This window comes from Diabrotica virgifera, chromosome 9 (genome assembly GCF_917563875.1).
Source record: "Diabrotica virgifera virgifera chromosome 9, PGI_DIABVI_V3a".
NCBI classification, from domain to species: Eukaryota; Metazoa; Arthropoda; class Insecta; order Coleoptera; family Chrysomelidae; genus Diabrotica; species Diabrotica virgifera.
In genome coordinates this window covers 24,326,700-24,352,856 of record NC_065451.1, presented here as the reverse complement: position 1 = coordinate 24,352,856, position 26,157 = coordinate 24,326,700, and the positions used below count along the sequence as shown (strand labels likewise).

General features: G+C 33.0%; 1 protein-coding gene across 1 annotated transcript in view; it reads right to left on the bottom strand.

The window, feature by feature from the left end:
- LOC114324319 (uncharacterized) overlaps positions 1–26,157 on the bottom strand; it is a 903,318-nt gene that overhangs the window by 438,692 nt on the left and 438,469 nt on the right. The window contains exon 4 of the mRNA XM_050661074.1: positions 9,926–9,966. The gene's annotated coding sequence lies outside the window, so the exon portion shown is untranslated. The remainder of the gene's footprint in view (positions 1–9,925; positions 9,967–26,157) is intronic.

Genomic DNA, 26,157 nt, shown 5'->3' with positions numbered 1-26,157 from the left:
TAAGTCTTTGGCATAAGACTTGCCAACGTTTGATTTTATAAAAAAAAAATAAATGGCGTAAGAGCACAATTCGTTAAACCCTCTATACAGGGTGTCCCCGAAAATAGCGCGTTCCTTAAAGGTATAGATAGAAGTCACAATGTAAAGCAAAAAAGTTTTATAACATTTTTTTTCTAAATTCAGCCGTTTGGCCAAAAAAACGAAAATACATTTTGATATGCAAATTAAAGTCTGGCAACACCGTTGACAGATTTAAAAATAGTAGGTTTGTAGGTCATTTGTATCTGGTAGTAAAGTAAAAATGTAAATATCAACCAAATGGCTAGTGTTTACATTTTTTCACCCCTTGGTTTGTTTGATGTTATTGACATTTTCAAAGAACAAGTATTTCTTAACAATGAGGAATTTGTAAAGGATACAGAAAGGGTAAAGGTAGCAATAGTTTATGAATTACCCAGAACACTAAATGCAGAAGCCTATAAATTTTTTTCAAAATATTTTGCCGGTACTTCTTGAAGACGTGCCTTCGCAAACACGACGCGACGTCAAATGTGGTTTCTTCACGATGAAGCCCCAACACATTTTACCAAAGCTGTGAAATATCTTCTGGATACTACTTATCCTCGTCGTGGAATTGGTAGGAATGGACTCATTCTGTGGTCACCGTGAGTCCAGAATTCAATGTATTGGATTTTTATTTTTGGGGACATTTGAAGTCATTAGTGTATGATAACCAACATAAAATCCAAACAGAAGCTGAATTACAGAAACACATTTTTGGTGCTGCAGAAAGTATCCGACATAATTTAGTTAAATATGGCATTACTAACAACCGGATTCGTCGTACTGATGCATGGTAGAGCTCACTTTGAACATTTAATAAACGTCGTCTATTGTATTTAATCTCCACTGTAAACTATGTAATTCAGTTAAAACCCTTGCATTCAACCCCTTTAAAGTTTATAAATACATGATACTAGTTTAGTTAAAAGATACAGTGTTTTTTATTGTAAATGATTGACATTTTATCAATTCGTTTAAAATTATTCCATATTTCAATATATTTCAGAAAAACATTAGATACAAATCATTTTTCCACTAAGAGCATTAATTACAAATTTTAGGAATTAAACTATAATTACTTAAGTAAAAGTTATAATTGATGTAAAATTTCGAGCCTTAATCCAAAACCTTAATTCAGATATTAATAGCAAAAATGCCACATTATTAAAGCAAGAAAAAATTATTTTGCAGGTAGACCTACATCTAGGGTCATCAACCCTAAAAATCACACCTCAAACAGTAAATAAACAAGGGGTTCCATTAGATGAAATTTCTATAATCACAGGTTCTTCTACGCAATGTTGCCAGGTCATTAAAATTTATGAAAATAAAAATTCACTTGTATGGAGAACAATGTAATTTTTTTTGGGAACGGTTAACTTTAGGAAAAAATGTTATAGGACTTTTTTGTTCTAAATTGTGTATTATATCCACACCTTAAAGAAACGTACTATTTTCGGGGACACCCTGTATATGAATCGGTATCAATAGTGTCTTACATGTTTAAGTGTGCCTTATAACAGATCTAGGTAGAAAACGAATTTATAAGCAGAAAATAAACGATTGTCTCTAGAAACTTCACACTTCAAGTGAATAACTACAAAAGTACCATCTACTCTGACGACCATGAACGAAAAAACGACTCGAATCAAGTCGATTTCTATATTTTTTGCTGTACGAAATTTGTGTATGTAGAACTTCGGCTAAACCTCTTCCAATGCTTTGAATATAAACGAAATAAATGACGCAAGAGCACAATTGAGGCCATGAGAGCCAGAGTGGCCTAACTGATAAGAACAATACACAATCAATGAAAATTTTCAGAAGCTGTCAATATCCGATTATTTTAGTAATTATTGTATGTTGACCATATGATTCTTGGTCAACAAACAATTACTAAAATAATCGGACATTGTTAGCTTCTGACCATTTTCTTTGATTATGTAAAGTTATGTTCTCATAATTAACCCAATCTGACTATCATGGCCTCAATTATTGTTTACATTCTATTTAATAGTTTAAAACAAAAATTAAATAGTTTTGACCACCTTATACAAAGATTATTTAAATGTTTATATCACTCAATAGAGAGTTCAATAACCTTTCAAATGAGCTAGCACACGACGCCTATTGTGTTCTTATTTCGGAACTTATTGGTCTCCAAGGTTGTATAATAAATAAGGGTGGTATTCCTATAGGATGGGATTTCTTCAATATGTTTTATTGGTTGCCAAATATGTATATTGATTAATATGGATGATACTTAGCTGATAACAGTCTCAATGTGAAAGTTTCAGGAATCCCCAGACCTAATAAATTCCTAAATTTATTTGCGTCCCTTTAATTTATTGGGTAAACGTGTTTGTGTACTTTGACTTTCGTTTCTGTGTCAAGTTAGGTATGATATAATAAAATGTTACTGCTTACTTGGCATGAATTACTGTGTCATCAAAACACCTCGATGTGTGTGCCCTAAATGCGCTGTAAACACTTGATCATTTGTTTTTGTTATTTTAATATTCTCTAAATATAATATTGTAATTAATTATTTCGCATTTTTAAGGATTTTAGAATTATCTGAATATATTCGTAATATACTCCACAGGATAAATTTTTTTTTTTTTTAAATAAAATTTAGATAAAATTTCCACAGATTCTTTTCGAAAAACTGAATATACTTCGTAATTTTGTCACGCTCTGTATAATTAAAATTGGAACTTACAACCTATCCTGTATCTAATTAATCCCCTAATACTGTCTTTTGTTTAACAACTGATTTACAGCGTATTGTCAAATTTAGCGTCCTCTAGAGTTGTTTAAAAAGTATCTTCGTTGATTAATGAAAAAATATGAAAAAAATATTTTTTTCTACAACCGTGTTATAAATGCAATTTTTAGCACTCCATACGAGCGTTAAAAATGCTACTTCAAGGCACTGCAGTTTGTATTGACCGTATAGGCAATTTTGATGTAATGTCAAAAAATATAAAAATGGAATATCAGTCAAGTTCAAGTAAAAGTTTTTGTAGATATTGTCCTATAATTACGTTTGTAGAAAAAATATTGTATGGTATGAGTGTTAAAAAGTACATTTATAAGGCACTCATGTGAATTGCAGAACTCGCTTCTCTCATTCTGCAAACTTTCACATGCGTGCATTAAACGTTTACTTTTAACACTTATATCATAAATAAGTATTAAGAAACGCTTTTCTTTAGTTACGAGTGACTGAAATTAAAGATATTATAAAATATCAACTAAAAAGTCAAAAACAAAAAAAAAATTGAAAAAATCTAACGCATTCGTCAAAGAGAAGCGTGGCGCGTCTTCATCGAATAAACGGTTTCTGCACGACGCTTTTCTTTAAAGAATGTGTTAGATTTTTTCAATTTTTTTTTTATTTTTTGCTTTTTAGTTGATTTTTTTATAATGTGTTTAATTTTAGTCACTCGTAAGTAAAGAAAAGCATTTCTTAAAAATATTTTTTTCATATTTTTTTAATTTTTAGTTTTTAGTCTTACACTTTTCAAACATTAAACTATATCGTCTTGTTTATTAAAATATGTATAAAACATATTATGCTGTATAAACATGAAAAGTAGTCGGAATCGGCAAAAAATTTGAAATTTTATTGTTTATTTATGAAGCATAACGTAAACAATTAACGTAAAAAGTAAAATTATGTATAGTTCATATAATAAGCTACAATCTGTAAAAGTTTCAAGTTTCTTCATTTTAAAAAACAAGAGAATTTAAGCATTCTCCGTTAAAATCGTTTTTTTATGTAAATAATTAATAAACAAAAAAAATGTATTGACTATTCGTGTATTGTTCCCGCGAATGCATATGTCTGCAAATTTTTAGTCATTTGCATTGAAGAAAAGGCAGTCAAAATAACGTCCAAACAATTGATCCAAAGGATTGGATTAAAGAAAAGCGTTTAATTAATTAATACGAAAAAACGAATTCTAATGTTAATTGTAGCACAAAACCTCTCTAGCGGTAGTTTTTCTAAGACTACGATAAAAACACGAATTTTTTGAATTCTAGTTTTGGTTGAAGTTTTGTTTCGTATTATATTGAAATTTGACACGAATAAACGCCGATTTATATATAAACAAATATATGAGCGTTCAAAACTTAAAACTTTATTGTTTATTTATGAAGCATAACGTAAACAATTAACGTAAAAAGTGAAATTATGTATAGTTCATATCATTAGCTACAATTCGTAAAAGATTCAATTTTCTACATTGTAAAAAACAAGAGAATTGAAGCATTTTCCATTAAAAGGTTTTTTTTATTTAAACAATTAATAAACATAAAAATTTTTTTATTGACTATTCGTGTGTTGTTCCCGCGAATGCATATGTCTGCAAATTTTCATTCATTTGCATTGAATAAAAGTCAGTCAAATTAACGTCTAATAATTTGATGCAAACTATTGAAGTAAAGAAAAGCGTTTAAAAAGATTGTTTTCGTACTTCCGGGCCTAAAGTGACAACTTCACTCCCTTGTGACAGGTACTAAAGTGTCACATTTAATCCCTCCGGGATTAAATATTGACGAAACTCCCGGAACGATTAAATCACAAACAAACGAATTTAAGGGATATTTTATTGAAAAATATAATTAATTAGAATGGTAATTAACGTTAATATTCAAATTAATATTGTGACAGTTCGTCATATTGACCAGTCTTTCCTGGGTTAATGCAGCAGGTAACTGACGAGTAACAGATAGGTCCTTTTCATATTGAACTGGTGTTTGTTTCGAAGATCCTGCGGAAACAGGAAGCGAGAATGAGGACTGTGGCATAACTATAGTGGACGAATCGGCGACTTGACCAAATATTTTATCTGAAATTTTTTGTTTATTTTTAATAGACGATTCAATATATCCCTCGGCCACGTTGGAGGATTTCCATCCTCCATGTCTCTTCAGCACGTCTATTGTTGCTCCCGAATCAGCTAACAAAGACGCAGATGTGCGTCTAAAACAATGTCCCGTATAAGACGTCGCATTTTCTAATTTCAAGAAAGCTGCTATTTGCCGTGGAATTGTACCAAACATGTTTTTTCCTACTACTCGCGTAGTACATTCTTTGTTGATGTATTGAACAAAAAATTTTGAATGAGTTGTCCCTGTCTTTCGCAATGCCACATATTTCCGAAATATCGCCACAAAACTGATGGCACTGTTTTCTGAATTTTTGATCACAAAATTTCGGTCAATTTTATTTTTGGTGTTTCTAATCGCAATTAGGAAGGAATCGCCCAAATCTCTCACATCGTCGATTTCTAAATCAACCAACTCTTTTCCACGACAAGCTCCCGCAACGCCCAAAATAAGTGCAACCTACAAAAAAATTGATTTCTTAAAATTTCTGAATATAAACAAATTTCCAAATTTACCTTAAGCATTAAATATTTATCATCCGGAGCCTCCCGTAAGAACTGATCTACCTGCTCAGACGTGAGAATTCTTGACTTCTTTGGCTTAAATCCCTCATTTCTTCTCTTCAAAAAAGCTAATAATTTTGGAAATTTACTTATATCAATATCTTCTCTAATGTTAATAACCGATTTCAGCATTGAGTAATGTGCCCAGAGAGTTGAGGCACAAACCGCTTTTGATTTATCATCGAAGTAGACTAACAGCGCATTTTCAGTAGGTTGTCTCACATTTTTTAAGCGGCACCACTTTTTAAAAGCATCGTACTGCTGCTCGTATAGTTTTCTAGATTTCGGTGGTAACAATTCTTCACCTACTTCGGCTGCTCTTTTATCAATATCAGATACACCTTCTTCACTCATGATACCAATAATTATCAATAACAATGTTTCTTTACAATGACACTAGTAATGACAATGTTTCTAAATTATAACTGTCACAACGCAATGTTACTATGGTAACTTATTTTAAAGACAGTTTATTAAATGAGTTGAAGAGAGAAAAAACTGATTGAAATTATTGAAATAATTAATAAAATCATACCGGAAGTACGAAAAGTATCGTATATACCTTGCGACTGAAGTACATTTAATCCTTCAGGTAAATTTACCTAATCCTAAAAAAACTTTACCTTCAGGATTAAATGTACTACTTCAGTCCCGCGGTATATAATGTACTATTAATGTAATTAAGCGCACTCAACCTGTTGATCGTTTGTCTCAGGTTGGCAAGTGAAGTATATTAAATTATTGATCAATTTGGCTTGTCTTTCCTTTATTGGGCAATCGATCAAATTACTGTAAGATCTACTGTTACTGACTGGTGGAATTTTATTGGAAGCCGCGATCATTTACAGAGACAAACAACGCGGGTGTAATGTTTCCGATTGTTTTGGTTTTCAAAAGCTTTTGTAGTTCATTGTAGTTTTTTACGACTTGTTTGCTTTATGAAATGCGATATCTTAGAAGGAAGATTCAGTTGAAGTTGGCAAGTTTCTTTGAAAACAGGAAATTCGCTATTATAAGAGTTACATAGAGTAGTATAAGTTGAAATATTTTTATATATGGAATTTCTTATTGTTATTCTATCAATAACAATATCCAGTTTCAAACAAGAAGTACAGTTACGTACAAAAAGAAATAGGAAATATACGGACGCCAGCAAAAATAAAAATTTTATTTGAGATAAACATGGAAATATAGATTGGGTATGAGTATGCTCCGTCTTTTTCAATTCTTGGCTTTATTTCCAGGGAATAATCCCATTGTTCACTTAAGAGGCTATCCTAGTTTAAAAATGCGAAATTCATAAAATATACTTTTTTGGGAATTTCTAAAATAAAAAGTGCTGTACCAATTGTTTTGAATTGGTACTAGAATTGAATACTAGAATTACTATTATTAAATTAATTATTATAAAAAGTACATTTAAAACAATTTTCATCAAAAAATATTGAGAATTAAACGATTTACGCGCCATCTACTGGCACCGCGAAAATAAAAACATAGCTCCACTGCTGCAGTGATTGGGACTAATAGAGATCCTGAAACATAAAATTTTAAAGTTATTATTGAAACATAAGTTATTTTCTATACCATCAACTAGGGGTTTTTTGATCGGATAAAAAATGTCAATTTGGCTGATTTTGAAAATGAAAATGTTTTAGCTAATTTAAAAAAACAATTTTAACACTTCTTAATTTTTCAAATTTTAATATTTTTCAAATATCCTAATTAATGGTATAGGTCAGTGGTTCCCAACCTTTTATGTCTGACGACCCACTTTCTAATATTTTTTCATATTCGCGACCCATCCCTCTCCCATGATGATAGAATAAAATAAATTACACGGTCACTGTACTCTACTCAGCTACTGTAAGAGCCACGCCGCGACCCATCTGAAATCAGTCCGCGACCCACTAGTGGGTCGCGACCCACCGGTTGGGAAACTCTGGTATAGGTAATAACTTTATGTTTCAGTAATCAATTTGAAATTTTATGTTTCAGGATTAGGGTGGAGCGAAAAATTCAATTTTCGAAATTTGAAGTGGGGTAGTGTGCAAAAGTTGTCTATCGGTATACAAAATAACGTGTTAAAAGCACAAATAAATTAAAAATATTTCCGAGGTTCCCCGAACGCTTCGAATTTTACAATAATAAGATATATTACATACACGGTATTTTTATGGTTTACAACATCAATTTGATTCTCCCCCGTCAAGTATATAGGACATGTGACGCCGCAGTCTGGAACTGCATCTCATATTAAACAAGCAATCGTAAAGTTCTTAGAGACAAAGGTGGACTTTTCCCATTTAAATGCTATCGGATGTGACGGAACAGTTGTGAATACTGGAAATAAAAATGGTGCCATAAGAATGATGGAACTATGTCTTAAACGCCCCGTGCAGTGGTTGATCTGCCTTTTTCACGCAAATGAATTACCCCTAAGGCACTTACTTCAAAAGTTAGATGGACCTTCAACAGGACCTAGCGGATATTCTGGTACCATTGGAAAAGCTTTAGAAAGCTGTTAAAATTTGCCAGTTGTGTCATTTAATCCAATACAGAGTGGAAACTTTCCAGTGTATTGTTCCTGATGTTTTAAGTACCGATCAAAAATATTTGTGGGATATATGTCAAACTGTTACTTCTGGCATTTGCACGGAGAGCCTAGCCAATCGAAACCCTGGCAAATTATCCCATTCCCGTTGGCTAACAGCTGCAAATAGGATACTTAGACTTTATATATCCACAAATGAAGTCTCAAGTAATCTTCAAATTCTAAGCGAATACGTACTAAAGGTGTACGCACCTTTATGGTTCCATATTAACCTGAAGCCGTTATGTAAGGACGGTCCTCGTCATCTGTTGAATATGATTAGATGGTCCAGAAATTTTGACAAGAAACTTTTGGAAATTATTGATCCCGTCATTCAGAGAAATGGTTTCTATGCTCATCCAGAAAATCTGTTACTTGCGATGGTAACAGATGAAACCAAGTCCATAAGGGAGCTAGGTTATCGTCGTCTCTTGAAAATTCGTCAGCAAAATCAGAATAATCATTATATAAGATTTTTTACTATTCCAAAAATTAATTTTAATGCCACAGACTTTGTGGAACTCATCAATTGGCAGTCTTGCAGGCTGACGGAACCTCCATTACTAGCTAATATTTCTAACAAAGACATTTTAGCTATGATAGAAGTGCCAGATCAAATGGAAATTGTTAAATATCCATGTAATACTCAAGCAGTTGAACGATGTGTCAGACTGGTTACCGAAGCTTCTATGGCGGTCAGTGGGGAGGACAACACGGATGGATTTATCAAATCAAGATTAGACTCACGACAACAGATGCCGCATTTTAATACAAAACATTGTGTACTCACTATACACTACATAATACCATATTTACATTATGAGTTAGGGGGTGAAAAGAATTTTTGGGGGTGGAGGGCGGTGGCAGAGGGGGGTGGTGGTTGAACTCGTTTAGCAGCCACCTCCTCGTGGTGAGTTCTGGGTTGCATTTTAATGCTAAAATATAAAATACAAATGAAGAGCTGCTATTAATGTATACAACGTTATAGGCAAATTTCAAGTCCCGGGGGGAACCTCCAAATTACAACACAGGGGGTTGATTTTTTTTTCCTATAATATACTACCTAATAGACAACTTTTGGGTACTAGCCCATTTCAAAAAAAGGAAAATGAAAAATATCGGTCAACTTCGCTCCACCCTATTCAGGATCTCTATTAGTCCCAATCAGTGCAGCAGTGGAGCTATGTTTTTATTTTCACGGTGCCAGTAGATGGCGCAAAAATCGTTTAATTTTCAACATTTTTTTACCAAAAATTGTTATGCGTGTACTACTTTTCCTAGTAAATGTTCGTGAAAATTTTCAAAACAATTGATGCAGTACTTTTTATTTTAGAAATTCCCAATACAGTATATGAATTTCGTACTTTTGCACTAGGATAGCCCCTTAATATTGACCCAGATATGTATACGTTGACATTCGTTGTCTCATTGATGGTAAATACGACTTCTGCAATTTTGGTTTGCTAATTATCAAAATTTTTGTTTTTTATTTAATGTTAGGATATAAATGTCTTACTAATTTCAACTACATACTTTGTTCATTAAGACTTGTAATTCTTAAGCAGTGTCGGCAAAGAAGACGGTGTCAACTGAAATCTGAATTTTTTTAATCTTCCACCATGTATGTACGAATAGTTGCTGCATATTATAATTATCATAATTATCAACTGTTACGTATTCGACATTTATTTAATGTGCAGACCGATATTGGTATTTTTTTGTCAAAATTTCAATATAAACGTGAATTATTTATTGCGATATGCTATGATATATGCTATACATAATGAAAAGCAATGAAGTATCTTACCTTAAAATTAGTTCGATATATATTCAATTGGTTTCATCTATCTGAAAGAAAAAGTAAAGTCATTAAAAGTTTGTAAATAAAATTAATATGTCAAAGTTCAATAAATAAAAATTATTAGCCATTACTCCAAAATTATAGCATTTAGCTTTAGGGTACGTTACATGAAAGTAAAGTGTATTTCTTAAGTAAAAAGGTAAAAAATATACAAGATGATCTATATACAAGTAAGCTCATTAGATTTCCAGAAAAACGGAAGATCTGACAACAATGTAAATACCACCATAATGTATGCCGCATCACAAGGCACCAAAATCTATAAAATTATGGGAGCAATTTCCGAGCAAATTGAGGCCTTCCATACTCAAAATTCACCCTCTAGATTGAGAATAAAGAGAAAAACAAAAGTATTATTTCAACCTTTAACTACCCGCGCATCAAGTTATAACATAACTACACGCGTGGCGTACTTTGTACGCCACAAGAAAATACACTTAAAACAGCGGATTTGTTTAATTTTTTTTGAAAAAATACACTTAGTTGTTTGTTATAAACCTTATTCGGCATCAGTGAATATTTGGAGTTCCTTTTCAGTAAGCCAATTGGGATTTATAACTGGAATCATGGAATAACTGGATTCCATGATAAATAAAATTACTAATAAAAAACTTTTTTAAATGTGATTTTTTACAGGAGAAAAAGTATTGTTTACAAAGAAAAATATATTTTTTGCCATAATGACTAAAAAACAATTAAAATATGTACTTACATTACGACTTATAGTAATATAATCCTGGGGTATATTGTCCACCACCGGAAACAACAAATAATAAAATGTAAATTACGATCTTTCCAGAACGCCGATTATAATGAAACTAAAACCAAATTGTAAAGCACATTCCAGTGATAGGTTAGAAAAATAAGCAAGGTCAAAAATTAAATTTTTAAATATACTTCCAGTAGAATTCTTATATCTGGCGTACAAAGTACGCCAGCGCGTGTAGTTAAAAGTTAAAAGTAAAAAAAGTATAAAATTTTAAAATTTTTATTTTTGAAAAGCTTTGTAGGTGCGTTTGAACAGATTTTACAGTGATTTTCAGTCGCGATATTTTTACAATCCAAAATCATTCTTATTTCGCTCATTCGATTTTTGAAACTTCGCAAAAAAGACATGATTACCCTTGTTGCAGGTGGGGCCACTATTTTTTCCTTCAGATTTATGTACTAAATAACAAAAAAATAGTCCTAAGCATATGCCCTCGAATTTCAAAATCAATGTTTTTGTAGAATCAAAACCAGTGGATATTGCTGTGGAATTCGATATAATATTATGTACTCGTTTATTGAATTGAACTTTTTTTAAATTTATTTTCCTTTGTTATTAGAATGTTATAAGTGATAAAAGACTACTTATTTTTTACGCAACAACTTTTTTTGGGAAAGTTTATGCTTGGTTAAACTCTATCAATTTGTTACTACAATCAGCAATATAATACTTAAAATCTGTAAAATCTCCTTCCGCTTGTAAGATTCAAACCTCGTCAAGTATTGTAAGTTTATAAAACAGTCCTGTAGCTCTAAAACATACGTAGAAAACAACTTTAAACAACCCGAAGTTGTAAATGCGAAGCAATTTATACCAGTATTTGAATGTCTTTGTTGGAATATTGTCGATATTTTATTTGAGAAATACTCGTTGCGAGTAGCACTTATGGCTCAGAAATTAAGTCAGTATTGCTCGGTACTGCGAATGCATGGATGAAAATAACAATTTTCTTCTTTGCTCGACAATAAAGCTGAAACCGCTGTTTTCCGCTTCGCTATCTATCATATAGCGCCAATTCTGAACAACTGATCGAAATTCTTAGCTGTAGGTATCAATTGTGAACTACGCTGGACTCAGAGAAAGTTTAAACTGCAAGTGGCCCCACGTTGGGCGCCAATGTAACAAAATTCTCTACTGAGGCTTCGAACGTAAATATGATAAAAAGGGGACATCTTAACTGAAGTAAAATGTAACAAAAATGTGAAACTTAATGTAGTTTGGTTAGCAGGGTATAGCAGCGAATGACCAATCGATACTCAAAGATGGACTCGGCCAATTTTCATACTCGCAAAAGACAGTAGACTAAGCATGAATGTAAATATTAGATAGAAATAAGAAACAATGGATGGAAATAGATGTTCTGACGATAGGATCTTAACAAAAAAAATTTGGGCGCCAGAATAGTACCAACGGTTACTTTTAAAGGTATGGTATCACATGTAAGATGTCAATGGAAAAAAAGAGAAGCCTCTATGGACTTAATAATTTTGAATATTGGTATCCTATTTTTATAGATAGTTGCGACCTTTAACTAAGAACAAATTAATGTCTGGTTTGTATTTGAATCGTTGATTGTTGAAAAAAGTTAACCATCATTTTTTATTGTGTTAAAAATTATTAAAGCATGAAGTTCAAAGCTTTTGGAACATTGTGTATCTTATAAAATGTTCAAACACGTATTCTGGTTCCGTAAAATGACAAAAGCCTATCTATCTAAAGGACCGTATTATTCATTAGAATAATTTCTTAATCAATAACTAAGAAAATTGGTTTCACACGCAGTAGCTTAAACTGTCAATTCCTAATGTTATATTTTATGTGTTGTAAGTATGTTCAATTTTCAATTTATATAAATTTTGCAATTAATTGTTTTTGTCTTTGGTTTTATATCTTATATAATGTATATTGATGATTTACCTAATTTTAGTAGATTGTAGTTGTTATTTGTTATTGATATTATTTTTCTTTTGACTGTATGTAAGCTTTGTTCATAAAATTGTAAAAATTTTCACTGAAAATAAAGCATATTTCTATTCTATTCTATTCTACTTTCTGAGCGTGCCAGAGCTCTTTAGCTCATTAGCGTCATTAGAACAGAAACATAATTATCAAGAAGCATTAGGTAACCTGAAAATTATTTGTGTACAACTTCAGTTTTGGTTTAACTTAAAGTAGTTTTATGCTTGATAAAATTCTATTAATCTCTTACTGTGAACTTCAATAATGTAATATTTGAAATCTGTAAAATCTCCCTTTACTTGTAAAATGCACACCTCGTCAAGTGTTGCAAGTCTGTATAAGAGTCCTTTAGCTCCAAAATATACATAGCAAACAACTTTAAACAACCCGAAGTTGTAAATGCGAAGCAATTTATACCCGTATTAGAATGTTTTTGTTGGAATATTGTCGACGTTTTATTTGAGAAATACTCGTTGCGAGTGTCACTTGCGGCTCAGAAATTTAGTCAATATTGCTCGGTACTGCGAATGCATGGATGAAAATAACAATTTTCTTCTTTGCTCGACAATAAAGCTGAAACCGCTGTTTTCCACCTCGCTATCTATCATACAGCGCGAATCGTGAATAATTGAACCAAATTCCTCGCTCTAGGAATCAATTGTGAACTACGCTCCACATCGAGATAGTTTAGCTTGTTTCAAAGAGACGTGAACTACCCTTATGGAACAATTTATTTTGTGTCACCTGCAACAAACTTAACAAAAATGTTAAAGAGCATTTGGTAAATTACACACAACGCAATAGTCTAGGGATATTTTTATAAATAGACTTATTTTGTTTATTTGTAATCAACTTAAAAAAAGTAATACAAAATTTGTAGTTTAAATTGTTGTTGAATATGTCAAAAACCATAAATTGCAAAAAAAAAAACAGAAAATTGGAGTAAAACAAATATATTGCAAATCATCCATGTTTCACATACCACCATAAAATGTCAAAAATACGAAATATAAACTTAAAATAAAGTATGGCCACCACGTTGGTAAATCACAGCTCTACATCTACAGTAGATGTAACTGTTAATGCTCCGAATCACATTGTTAATGTCTGCTTGAAGTAGTTGTGTCCATTGTTCTCTCAGAAGCTCTTTTAATTGAAACTCATTGTAGATATTGCCCATATGTGGAGTAATTCTTCGTTGGAGCATGTCCCACACATGCTTAATGGGATTCAAGTCTGGTGATTGTGCTGGCCACGGCAATACATCAATACCCTCGTTACCCAACCACTTTGTTACAATATGCGCAACGTATGGTCGAGCGTTATCATGCATAAAATAAAAATTTTCTCCAACAGCAGCAACAAACGGGCGCACAACAGGTTCAAGAATAGTGTCCAAATATTGCTGACTTCTGAGAAAGCCACGTGGGAAAATGAGGTCAGTTCTTCCGTCAATAATGATTCCGTCCCATACCATTAATGTACCACCATATGCTTCCTAATGTACCTAATGTACCACCATGCATATGCTTCTTGATGATGTCGTAATCGTTCTCCATTTCCGGGTCGTCTCCAAACTCTTGTCCGACGAGAATCTGGATGAAATCCATATCTAGACTCGCCACTAAGCAAAACTGTGGCCCAGTCATTGTCAGTCCAATTCTGAAACTCTTGACACCAGGTTAATCTTAGTGGTCCATCTCAGTGGTCGTCGACTACGAAGATTGGCTTCATGGAGACGATTCCTTATAGTACTGCGGCTAATTGTTACATAATGTGCAAGCTGTAATTCATTAACCAGCTCGGGTGCTGTGATTGTTGGCTGCCTTCTGGCATTTAAACTCTGTCAAATTCAATATCGGTCTTGAGCGACCGTTGTAGAGCGACGACGTCCTGGATGTTGCACGGCTGGATTCCCAGTGTCTCTAAACCGACGCCACAAACGACTTACGACGCTTTGGGAGACACCCAGCTGGTCAGCAACTTTGTCGCATACCAGCTTGAAGGAGGCCCACGGCTCTATTCATCTCGTCCAACGTTAAATGTTGTCGTTGCATGGTAAAAAGACAATTACTTTAACTCACCTATTAAGCAAGAACGGTATAAAGTGACTAAGATTAAAAATAAACAAAACATAAAAATGTCGATTTTTTTGTCCCTTATAAAAAAACATTCTAAAACACGTACTGCTATCAGTTTTACAATTTTCTTTTTGATAAGAAGTGAGTGTCTGTATCAAAAATTATAGTCAAAGCAAATTTATATGGTCATGAAATTTCTGTCATTGGTATTGTTAAATTATTAAAATTTCCTTAGACTTTTGCGTTGTGTGTAAAATTCAGATATACAGAAATAATGACTTTTTCTACCAAAATCAGTTACCATACTAAAAATAATTCTTAAATTATAATAAAGTTGCACTAGAAATAAACAAACCAAGACACGTTGACTGTTGCGAGGAGCACTCCCAAATCATAATTTACAATGTGTATACAGGGTGTTTCATTGCGTAAGTAACATACGTTAACTGTAGAAAGAGTTCACTTAGGTAGCCCCAAAAATACCATACTTGTGGGTCTTACTTTATTAATAACAAAGATACTGGGTATTTTATCTATTTTACATTTTCTTTGCAACTGAAACAAATAGAGTAGGTGACTAGCGTCATCTGGCAATTGAAAGATGAAGTTTTTCAATCGTAAAAGCAACATTAATAATATTGAAAATATTAAAAATATTACTAAAAGATTTTTAAATTGAAAAACTTATTGGTATATTTACCTGGTGACACCTCCAAGGCTTCTACAATTTGCAAGCCAAATGGATCCTGCAGTGAAGACAAAGGGAAGGAATTCTACACTGTGCAATTCACATCCCCCGTCTGCAGCTTGGTAAAGTTTTAACGGAAACTGCACCATTCTTCACTTCATCTATCTTATTATTATTAATTTAGTGGATATGAGGTTTATGATACGAGTGAAAATTTATGTATTCACCAGAGATATATGGTTTCCTATACCAATAAATTTTAACTAATTACTAATCGGGTCCCTGATGATCATTGGGTCTAGGAAAGAGACTGAGTCAGATAAATAGATTTTTTATCACAAATTGAACGATAAATTCCAAAACAATTTTTAATTTGAAATATCTGTGGTATACTCTTTTTTTTCCGTAAAAAATTTGAGACTATTACCCGTATGGGTGTCAATGGTAAATATAAAATTCTTAGCTGTATATCAAAAATGCTAAATAAGTACCTCTGTAAAATTACTAAATTTCATTTCCATATCTTAACCGGTTTTAGAGAAATCGATAAATCATCAGTTTGTAAGAAAAGTTTCAACACCTCGTATCTCGGACAACGAAGCATTTGTGAAAATAAGTTTATAGAGTAATCTCTCATTATTGTTTCATGCAGAATTAGTCCTTAAAGTTTGTCGCACTTATTTACAAACACCCTGTATATTATATTACTGCTCCTTACTAAATACATATGAAAAATTAGATCCTTATGATCTCAGAATCTTTTTGAGACTTTTATGCAACTGTGCACTAGTTCCAGTAGTGCTGTATTATTGTCATTTTCTGCTCGCAATCCATCTGCGTTCCATATTATCCATTTCTGCGGTTTATCATTTGTTCACCTCGTTATAGGTCGGTCACAAGAGTCTCGAATTCTGGCGTCCCGCCCGTATCCTGTCTGGAATTCTATTCAACCATTCTGGTCTGCGTCCCGTCGTTAGCCCTCACAATGTGTCCAGCCCAGTTCAACTTTAGTGTAATTCTGGTTTTCAACGGCATCTGTTATTTCTGTTTTATGTCGCAATAGGGTATTTCATTTAACCCTCTTATCGCTCTGGAATATGGCGAAGCGCTTCCTGTGAGAATTAGTTTGGACAATCTGGATTATAGTTTATGTTTAGAGAGTGTACTTAATTGAAACTGCGACAAATAATTAAGGTTTAAAATGGACGGTTCCAGAAAGTATACGCAACCGAACATCAAGGCTATAATTTTATTTATTTTTGTTCTTTTTGCACATTTTGGTGAATGCCCACATCATTTTGATGGTTTTATTCACCATAATATTACCGTCCTCAATTAAAACGCGGTATCTGCAAAAAAAAATTGAAAACTGAGTTTTTTCTATATGTGATTTCCTTGTGACCTTATTTATGCCTCTGCAATGTCTGAAAGCCGTATCATTTTATTTACTACCAAAATAAACAAATTGGAATATGCCGTATGTGCTAAATTTCAATAGTTGCTTAATTAAAATGCGGTATCTACAGAGTACTAAACTAAAAAGGAGTATGTGCTAGCGAGTACCGTGTACTTGCCGCGTTTTAATTGAGCACAGCGCATTTACAGCGTTTTTATCGAGACTCGTGTTGCGACCTCGTATTTTGAACATTTTTATGAGATGTAGGTATCTTGCTTATATAATAAACAAATATAAGCTTTTTATTTTTCTTTTTTGGTAACTGTTCTTCCTTTTAAAAAATCCTATTTGTAAATAAAATGCAGGTACAGCACTATTTCTTATCCAGTAATATGTTCGCTGCTTAATTAAAACGCGGTAGGTATATGACTTTTTATTTACTGCTTTGTTAAAAACCTGATTTATTTAAGAATATATTTTTAAATAATGTTCAACTATCATTAGAATATGTTTTGCGTTAAAAAGTTGTCAAAATATATAGAGTCCTTTTTAGTTGGCTGCACATACCGCGTTTTATTTGACGACGGCAGAATAGTTATAAGCGATAATTGCTGAAACCGTTTCTTAAAAAATCACAAATTTCATCCCTACAAATACACTTACAAGAATAAATAAATGAAATGAAATGAATACAGAGTACAGGAAATAAATGAAGGTGATCCACATATATGGAGTGGAAACCTGGACACTAAAAGTCGACAATATAAAGAAGTTGGAAGCATTTGAGATGTGATGCTATAAAAGGATTTTGAAAATACTATGGTTCAACGAGTTACAAATGCAGAAGGGTTAAGAATGCTACAAAAGGATTACTAGGTGATAAAAAGCATCAAACGAAGAAAGCTGGAATATTTAGGCCACATTACCAGAGGTGCAAAATATAAGAGATTGGGGCTCATAATTCAATGTAAAATTAAAGGTAAAATATTCATAAGTAGAAGAAGAATTTCCTGGCTGAGAAACCTAAGAGACCTTTGCAGCTCAGTAGATCGTGGTTGCCTTGTTGCCGCCAACAAGGTACGGGTAGCTGTGATGATAGCCAACCTCCGACAGGAGAAGAAACTACAAGAAGAAGAAGAGCCACACAGGCGACTACAGTTTTGTGAGATTATGACTGAAAAACTACAAGGTTAGTTCAGTTAACACACATCTTTGTTCCAGAAAAATTTTATTGGAAAATATATCTACAAATTTAATAATTAGCACCTAAATTAATGAATATTTATATATCCCATTGTTTTACCAACCAATATCATTTATACACTCATTCTTGTGGAGGTTGCTTGAATAATTCTAGTATGGCGTTTTATACTTTTTTGTCCGACTGGAAACGATTACCTGTTTCAGTGGCCGAAAAATGTGAAAATCACAAGGAGATAAATCGGGACAAAAAGCTGGATGCTCGATTTTATTTATTTCTTTTATTTTAACCTTTCTTTTACTGTTTTGTAACAGGAAGTCGAGAATTGCCATGCAGAAGAATGACACCACGCGAGTGGACGTTTTCGTTTTATTGCTTGATGGAGCTGGTCCAACGTTTCATTTGCAAGCTTGCGTTGATATGCAGTCTATGATACGTAACTTCTGTAATTTCTACGTGCTTCTACGACGTCGGTGTCGTTAGCTCTCACAATGTGTCCAGTCCAGGTTAACTTTAGTGTAATTCTGGTTTTCAACGGCATCTGTTATTTCTATTTTATATCGCAATAGTGTATTTCATTTAACCCTCTTATCGTCCTGGAATATGGCGGAGCTCTTTCTGTGACAATTATTTTGGATTAGATTTTAGTTTATGTTTAGACTGTATCGGGTGTCCCAATAAGAATGGCCCTCGGCCATATCTCAGGAACTGTTTATAGTACAGCTTTGAGAAGAAAAGATTTATAACAAAAATGCCTACGGAAAAGCCTGGAAATTATTTTCAAAATTGTAGGTCCACCGATAGAGTGCATAATTGAATATCAAAAATTAAAAAATTAAAATTTTACAAAATTTGCATAATGAAAGGGCACTGGAAATCTCATCATCGTATTCTTCATAAAATTCTGCTCATATTTGATTTCACAAGTTTAAGTCTACCTTTGCAAATAAGAGTTGGGGGTGAGTGGGAAACTTTTTATGAAAAAATGGCTGTAAGTCCGATTTTGCTAAATCGAATTTTGCATACTTCTTCTTGTTGAAAACAGCTCTTTTTGGTCAATGTAAATGTCTTTTTTTCGAAATTTCCTATTAAGTAATATACAAGCTAGGAGGTGTTATTTAATTATTTTCAGAAATCTAGTTTTCTTTGGAAAACATTAAATACAAGTATGCATTTTTATTCCTGTATTACAAAATTAGAATTAGCAACAGACTACCAAAAACCGCATGTCGGTACCTTTTTTATATCTCGATATATCTTAAGAAATGTGTAAATATTAAACAACTGTTACTCTCACCGGTAAACGAAGTTAAGGAATAGTAGTGTGCTTTTAAAAAAACAAATATACATTTTGCAGATATAAACATATATAATTAATATAAACCACAATAAGATAAACAACACTATAAAATATGTATAACAAAGAAATAAAAGCAACTACTTACTTAGTACTTAGTGACTGCCTAAATGTTCAAATTGTTGCCCATCATTTTCGATGCAAGCATTTACTCTTTTAAGAGTAGATTAAATAGCAACATATTTAACTGTTTTAGACTTTTATTTATGGGGACGGATTAAAGACCTTGTTTTTGCCGCTAGGCCCACTACTCGAGAAAACATGATATAGAAAATACGAAACGCCATTCAAAGCATTGGAAAGCAGAAATTGAGACTGCTGTTCAATCTACTCTTGAAAGAGTAAATGCTTGCATAAATGATGGGCAACAATTTAAACATTTAGATTGTCACTAAGTAGTTGCTTTTATTTCTTTGTTATATTTTATAGTGTTGTTTGTCTTATTGTTGTTTTAATTAATTATATACGTTTAGATCTGGAAACTGTTTCTTTGTTTTTTTCCATAGCACACTATTTTTCCTTAACTTCGTTTACCGGTGACATTAACAGTTGTTTAAACTTTACACGTTTCTTAAGATATCTCGAGATATAAAAAAGATATTGACATGCGGTTTTCGGTATTCTGTTGCTAATTTGGTCTTATTTGTAATTCAAGATTAAAAATGCACACTTGTATTTAATATTTTCCAAAGAAAACTTTTCAAAAATAATTAAATACCGCCTACTAGCTGGCATATTACTTATTAGGCTATTTCGAAAATAAGACTCTTACATTGACGAAGTAGAGCTGTTTTCAACAAGACCAAGTATTCAAAATTAGATTTAGCAGAACTGGACTTACAGCCATTTTTTCATAAGAAGGTTGCCACTCACCCCCACCTCTTATTTGCAAAGGTAGACTTAAACTTGTGAAATCAAATATGCGCAGAATTTTATAAAGAATACGACGATTGGATTTCCAGTGCACTTTCATTAGGTAAATTTTGTAAAATTTAGATTTTTTAATTTTTTATATTTAATTACGCCCTCTAGCGGTGGACCTAGAATTAGAAAAATAATTTCCAGGCTTTTACCGAGGCAGCTATTGTTATAAATATTTTTTTCTCAAAGCTGTACTATAAACGGTTCCTGAGATATGGGCGAGAGCCATTCTTATTGGGATAGCCGCACAGTGGTCCAAAAACCCGAAAAGATGGAAAAATATGAAAGCTTTTTTTGATTTGCATGAAATTGGGCATCAAGGGGTTTTTGAGGTCGCTAATTACGAATCCAAAGTCTAAATTGCAAAAAACAAAATGGAGGATGTAATATGGCGGGTTTATGTATTTTAAATATATGTAATACCTTCGAAATTTGATATCCGGAGGTTTTTGAGGTTGCTGATTACGAATACGAAATCGAACTTAAAAAAAACAAAATGGCGGATGCAATGGCGGATTTTTTATTCCAACGTTAAATTCGATTATTAATCATGTGAAAGTCAAAACTAATTTTTACTTTATTATTCAACAATACTGTACCTGACTCTTTTATCTCTGATTTTACCCTATGACACTGAAATTTTTTATTTCATTAGTAGTTCCAAAATGACACAAAATCTAGGCATCGGATAAAAAAGTTTATTTGAAGAAAGTGTATTTTTTTGTTCTTCTTAACCCGGCATTGGTCGCTAGGTAAATTGTTACGCGAGTGGTCGCGCGTGAGATTTTCTCTCACATATCCAACTTTTGCCTTTCTTTAGAAAATTTTATAAGAAGATGAGATTTTATCAACGATAAAGCCATTTGCTTTAAAAAGACACGACGTTTTTCTGTCTTATTATTATTATCATTATATAAAATGTGACTATTGATGTCGCCAAAATTTAACATTGAAAAATAATATGGTAAGTGAAAATCTGCAACTAACCCGTGAAACAGAATATAGGATTTTCATATCATCGACCACATCCACGGCGCCTTTTATTACGTCACAAAAGGATATTATTTCAGGTTTTAAGGGGAAAAATAAAATTAATTTTTATACACAGTTGGTGACGCCGGTGGTCGCTTGATGAGAGAATCTCTCACATGAAACGCACTGACTCAACAATATGGTGATACTAAGTAAACTGAGTCACTATCTGAGCGGACGAGTCTATTAGATTGTCGAGGGAGGATAGTTAGGAGACTAGAAAGAACTGCAGCGCGTATATTTTCTCAGAAAAAAAGTTGTGCGCAATTTTCTGAAACCGTGAGAGAAAATCTCATATAGCGACCACTGGCGGGTTAATGGCGGTACAGGCTCGTTTTTTTAAATATTTTATTTAATTACAGAGTAATTTCCACATATTAATATATTTTTTAAAAAATATTCAAAATTACAGCTGCAATCTTGGAACGCGTTTTGGCTACCTGTTGATCGCTACTGTATCACCTTAACTGCGCTTCTGTTCCGTACGAAGGTCAACTTTGAACTGAACTGGAAATTCAGATATAGGAGATATAGCTCTAGGGTTGCCACCACTGAATAGGGAATTTAATTCTCTTTTAGAAAATGTAATAATATTCTCGAAACGTTGAATTTTTTTTTTACTTTTCGCCAGCATTTCGGGATTTTGGACCACTGTGCGCTGGTCGATCCAGATTTTCACTAACTTGTCCAGACATTTTGTTTGCTCACTGTGATAGCGCCGTAACCATTTTTTGTCCCTAAATGTAATATTATTATGTTCTCCAGAAACTCATAAACACTGACGTTTTCTAGTTGTAATTTTCTCTTTTTGTTATTTCCATTGTTGAGAATGCTATTTTATGCTTTTCAATTTGGAATTTTTTTTCCCGACATACACACTTCAATTTCACGGCTGCTTAATATTTTATGCATGGACTTTTACAAGTTGTTTTTGTATAATATAGGGTGGAATTAAGTGAGAGAGCCTAGTAGATTTAACATAATCATTAGATGTTAAACAGTATTGATTATTTAAAAGACCAATACCCGGAACAGGGTGTAAAACGGGTAAATGGCTAAATACCGTTAATCAAACAAATTTAATGAACCAGGAGCTTAAACGTTACATATATCCTTTCACAAGCCGTCAAGACAATCAACAGAAATTCCTCAAACCACCAAAAATAAAGAAAAAATCTGACAAACTAGATTCTAGATAATATCGTCCTATTAGAGGTAAAACTCACTAACTACGCTTTTCAGAAAGTGGAGAAAAATCGATTTAAAGGTACAAATTGTTTTTTAAGTTCACCTGACTTGAATATTGGAATTTTTTTAATGGAACTTTAAAGAATAAATAAAATCAGATATGTTAAGCCATATTTCTTCACAGAAACTATGATACAATCAATATTAGATCAATTATTGTATCTACTTATTGTGTTTTTCCATGAACACAATTATTGGATATTGAGAAGTTAATGAATTTGTCTCTATAAAATTTCGCTGACTTACAACAAACGAACTATCAAAAAGAACAGTCTATTATTTAAAAAATGAACAGTAAGTTTCGTTCTTCGAAAATAAATGCAATTCTTTCGTCATTTATGACAGCCACAAAAGTCGCCTGCTTAATTGCAAAATAGATTATGTTACCTTTTATGTAAACTATCACGGTTACAAGGAAATTTAATGTCATATTTCTTTAATCAATCGCCGAACAGATAATGCACACAAATATAATGTACAGTTTGTACAGTTTCAACAAAACAATGTAACACACAAGTCGCCTACTTAATCGCAAAATAGATTGTTATCTAATGTATTGTTTGAAAGATCACTAAGTACTGATTCGGCATTTCAGATTGTAAGGAAAAATTCACTAAGTGCAATAATACGTTTTAATGAGTTTTGCCCTGAAACAATTGCCCTCAGCAATTAGAAGGGTTAGAGCCCCACGTGACTTTTTCAGAGCTGGGCAGTACCGTATTGAGTTCAAATTGATGAAAATGTCGAAATCTCAAAAAAGTGCACTTAGTGAGTTGTACCTCTAATAGGACGATATGATGGAAGACAAGCGAAAGTTCAAAGATAAGGACACGACATTATACAAAAGGATAAACAAAGAAGTCAAAAAAGGAATTGGAACAGCCAAGGATATACGACTAATAGAAGAGTGCGTAGAAATACAGCTATTGCAACGTAAACACGATTTATTCAATATGCACAAAAAATTTAAAGAAGCTGCAAGCTTATGCAAGCCTAGAAGAGTTGGGTGTTTGACATATAACCAATGCAAACCACTGTTAAGTGTGGAAGAAATCCTAGACACTTGGAAGAAATACGTGAAAGGAACTTTTGCAGATGAAAGGCGGAATACCATTGAAGACACTGAATGCCAAAAATATTTACCCAGATTACCATTGAATAAGTCACGCGGTTAAAAAAATTAAAGATTGTAATGCTGTAAACCCTGACAAGTTTTATGCAGAAATCCTAAAACTTATGGATGAACAAGGAATAAAATGGATAACAACGGTATTTAACTAAATATACGGAAGTGGAAAAATACCCCACAGCTGGGTAAAGTCGACTTTTGTAACCATACCAAAAAATGAAATGCTAAAACATGCAAAACTACAGAACAATTAGCCTAATGAGCTACTTAAGTAAAACGTTTTTAAAAGTGATACACAGCAAAAAATATACGTATAAGAAATGCGAAGAAAAAGTATCATGGACACAGTTTGGATTCCGCTATGCCTTAGGCACACGATAGACTCTATTCGCTATGCAAATGCTTATGCAGAGGTGCAGGGATGTCAAATGTGACGTATGTATTTGCTTTATTGACTACAAGTAACGGCTTTTAAATACCTGAGAATTAATCTATCAGCCGACAACAAAATCGAAGAAGAGGTAAAAGAGCAAATATTTAAAGTCAGTAGAACAGCTGGATGCCTAAACGACACAATTTGGAAAAACAAAAACCTAAGAGTGTAAACACAGGCCCGAATATATAAGCCAGTTATTGGGCAAATTATGACTTACACGACCGAAATAAGACCAGATACAAGCAAAACACAAGGACGTCTGGAGATCAACGAAATGAAGATCTTAAGAAGGATTGCTGGACAAGGACTACAGGACAGGGTAAAAAGTGAGGAAATCAGACGCATACATGGGGTAGACAATATAATTACCTGGGTAAAGAACAGAAAAGTAGAATGGAATCAACACATAAGCAGGATGTCTGAATCAAGGATAATCAGAATAGCCAGGGACGAGTCACCGTTAGGCAGAAGAACTATGGGACGCCCAAGGAAAGGATGGAATAACAAATTAAGGACAGAATGAAAGGCACCGTTGAAGAAAAACAGACAGTACTGCCTATATAAAAGAAGAAGAAGAAGTAGACTACAAAAAGGCATTTGATAGAGTACAACATGATAAGCTCATAACCTTCTTGAAAGAAGCGGGATTATATATAATCGAGACTTGAGAATCATAATAATAAAGTGGACGACCATTGAGAGACGTAGTCTCCATAGATAGAGGAAGGAGACAAGGATGCATTCTGTCTCCGGTATTATTTAATATATACTCTGAACGTATCCTCAAGTAAGCGCTGGGAAAACTACAGGAAGGCGTATTAGTCAACTGGGAGCGTCTAAACAACATTTCTTCAGAGAGCCTAGATGGTTTCCAAAGAATAATATCGCGCATATCAGATATAAGTAGAGAACATGGACTTAATGTCAACACGAAAAAAACAAAGTAAATGGCAGCCAGTAAGCGCGAAATATTAAATACACGGCTTTTGGTTTACCAACAAGCAATTGACAGGGTGGACAGATACACATACCTTGGTACCAACATAAACAGCCACTGGGACCACTCTTGTGAAATAAAACAACGCATATAATCCATGTGGTGAGACCGCTCCCGTCTGAAAAAAATTTCTAGTTCGATTTCTTTGTGGATTCCTATTCAAAAATGTCCCCTTTAAACAAATCTGAAGGGCGCCGGGCGGAATTTTTGGGCAGAAATTGTTTAAACAATTTTTTTAAACAAATACAAAAGATCATGTTTTTTTGCTCTGGAACTATATTTTTAGATTTTTTGGGTCAATCTAAACAAGAAAGGTATCTTGTAATTTTTCTCAGAAATTGATAGTTTTGGAGTTATAGGCGATTTAAAATCTGAAAAATGCGAAAATACGCATTTTCGAGGCTTAAAAACTCATATTTAAATTAGTATTTTTGAGGTTGCCACATACTTAGATTGAAGACTGAACATTCAGCTTCAAGATTCTGAAGAGTGATCGCGTCTAACTTAAAGTTATACCGTTGTTTTTTAATTGTTAAATATGCGTGTTTATCCGATTTTTTTCCGGTGCGGCGCACTCCATTTCAAAAATCTCCTATTTTCCTTCGAAAAATATTTTTCCTAGATTCTTTTGGACATTCTAAATAAAATAAGTTTCGTGACATTTTTCTCAAAAGTTAATAGTTTTTAAGTTATAAGCTATTTAAAATCCGAAAAATGATAAAAAAAACGCATTTTCGGATTTTAAATCGCTTATAACTTTAAAACCACTAACTTTTGAGAAAAATATCAAGAAACTTATTTTATTTAAAATGTCCCAAAGAATCTAGGAAAAATATTTTTCGGAGGAAAATAGGAGATTTTTGAAACGGAGCGCGACGCACCGGCAAAAGAATCGGATAAACAAGCATTTTTAACAATTAAAAAACAACGGTATAAATTAAAGTTAGACGCGATCACTCTTCAG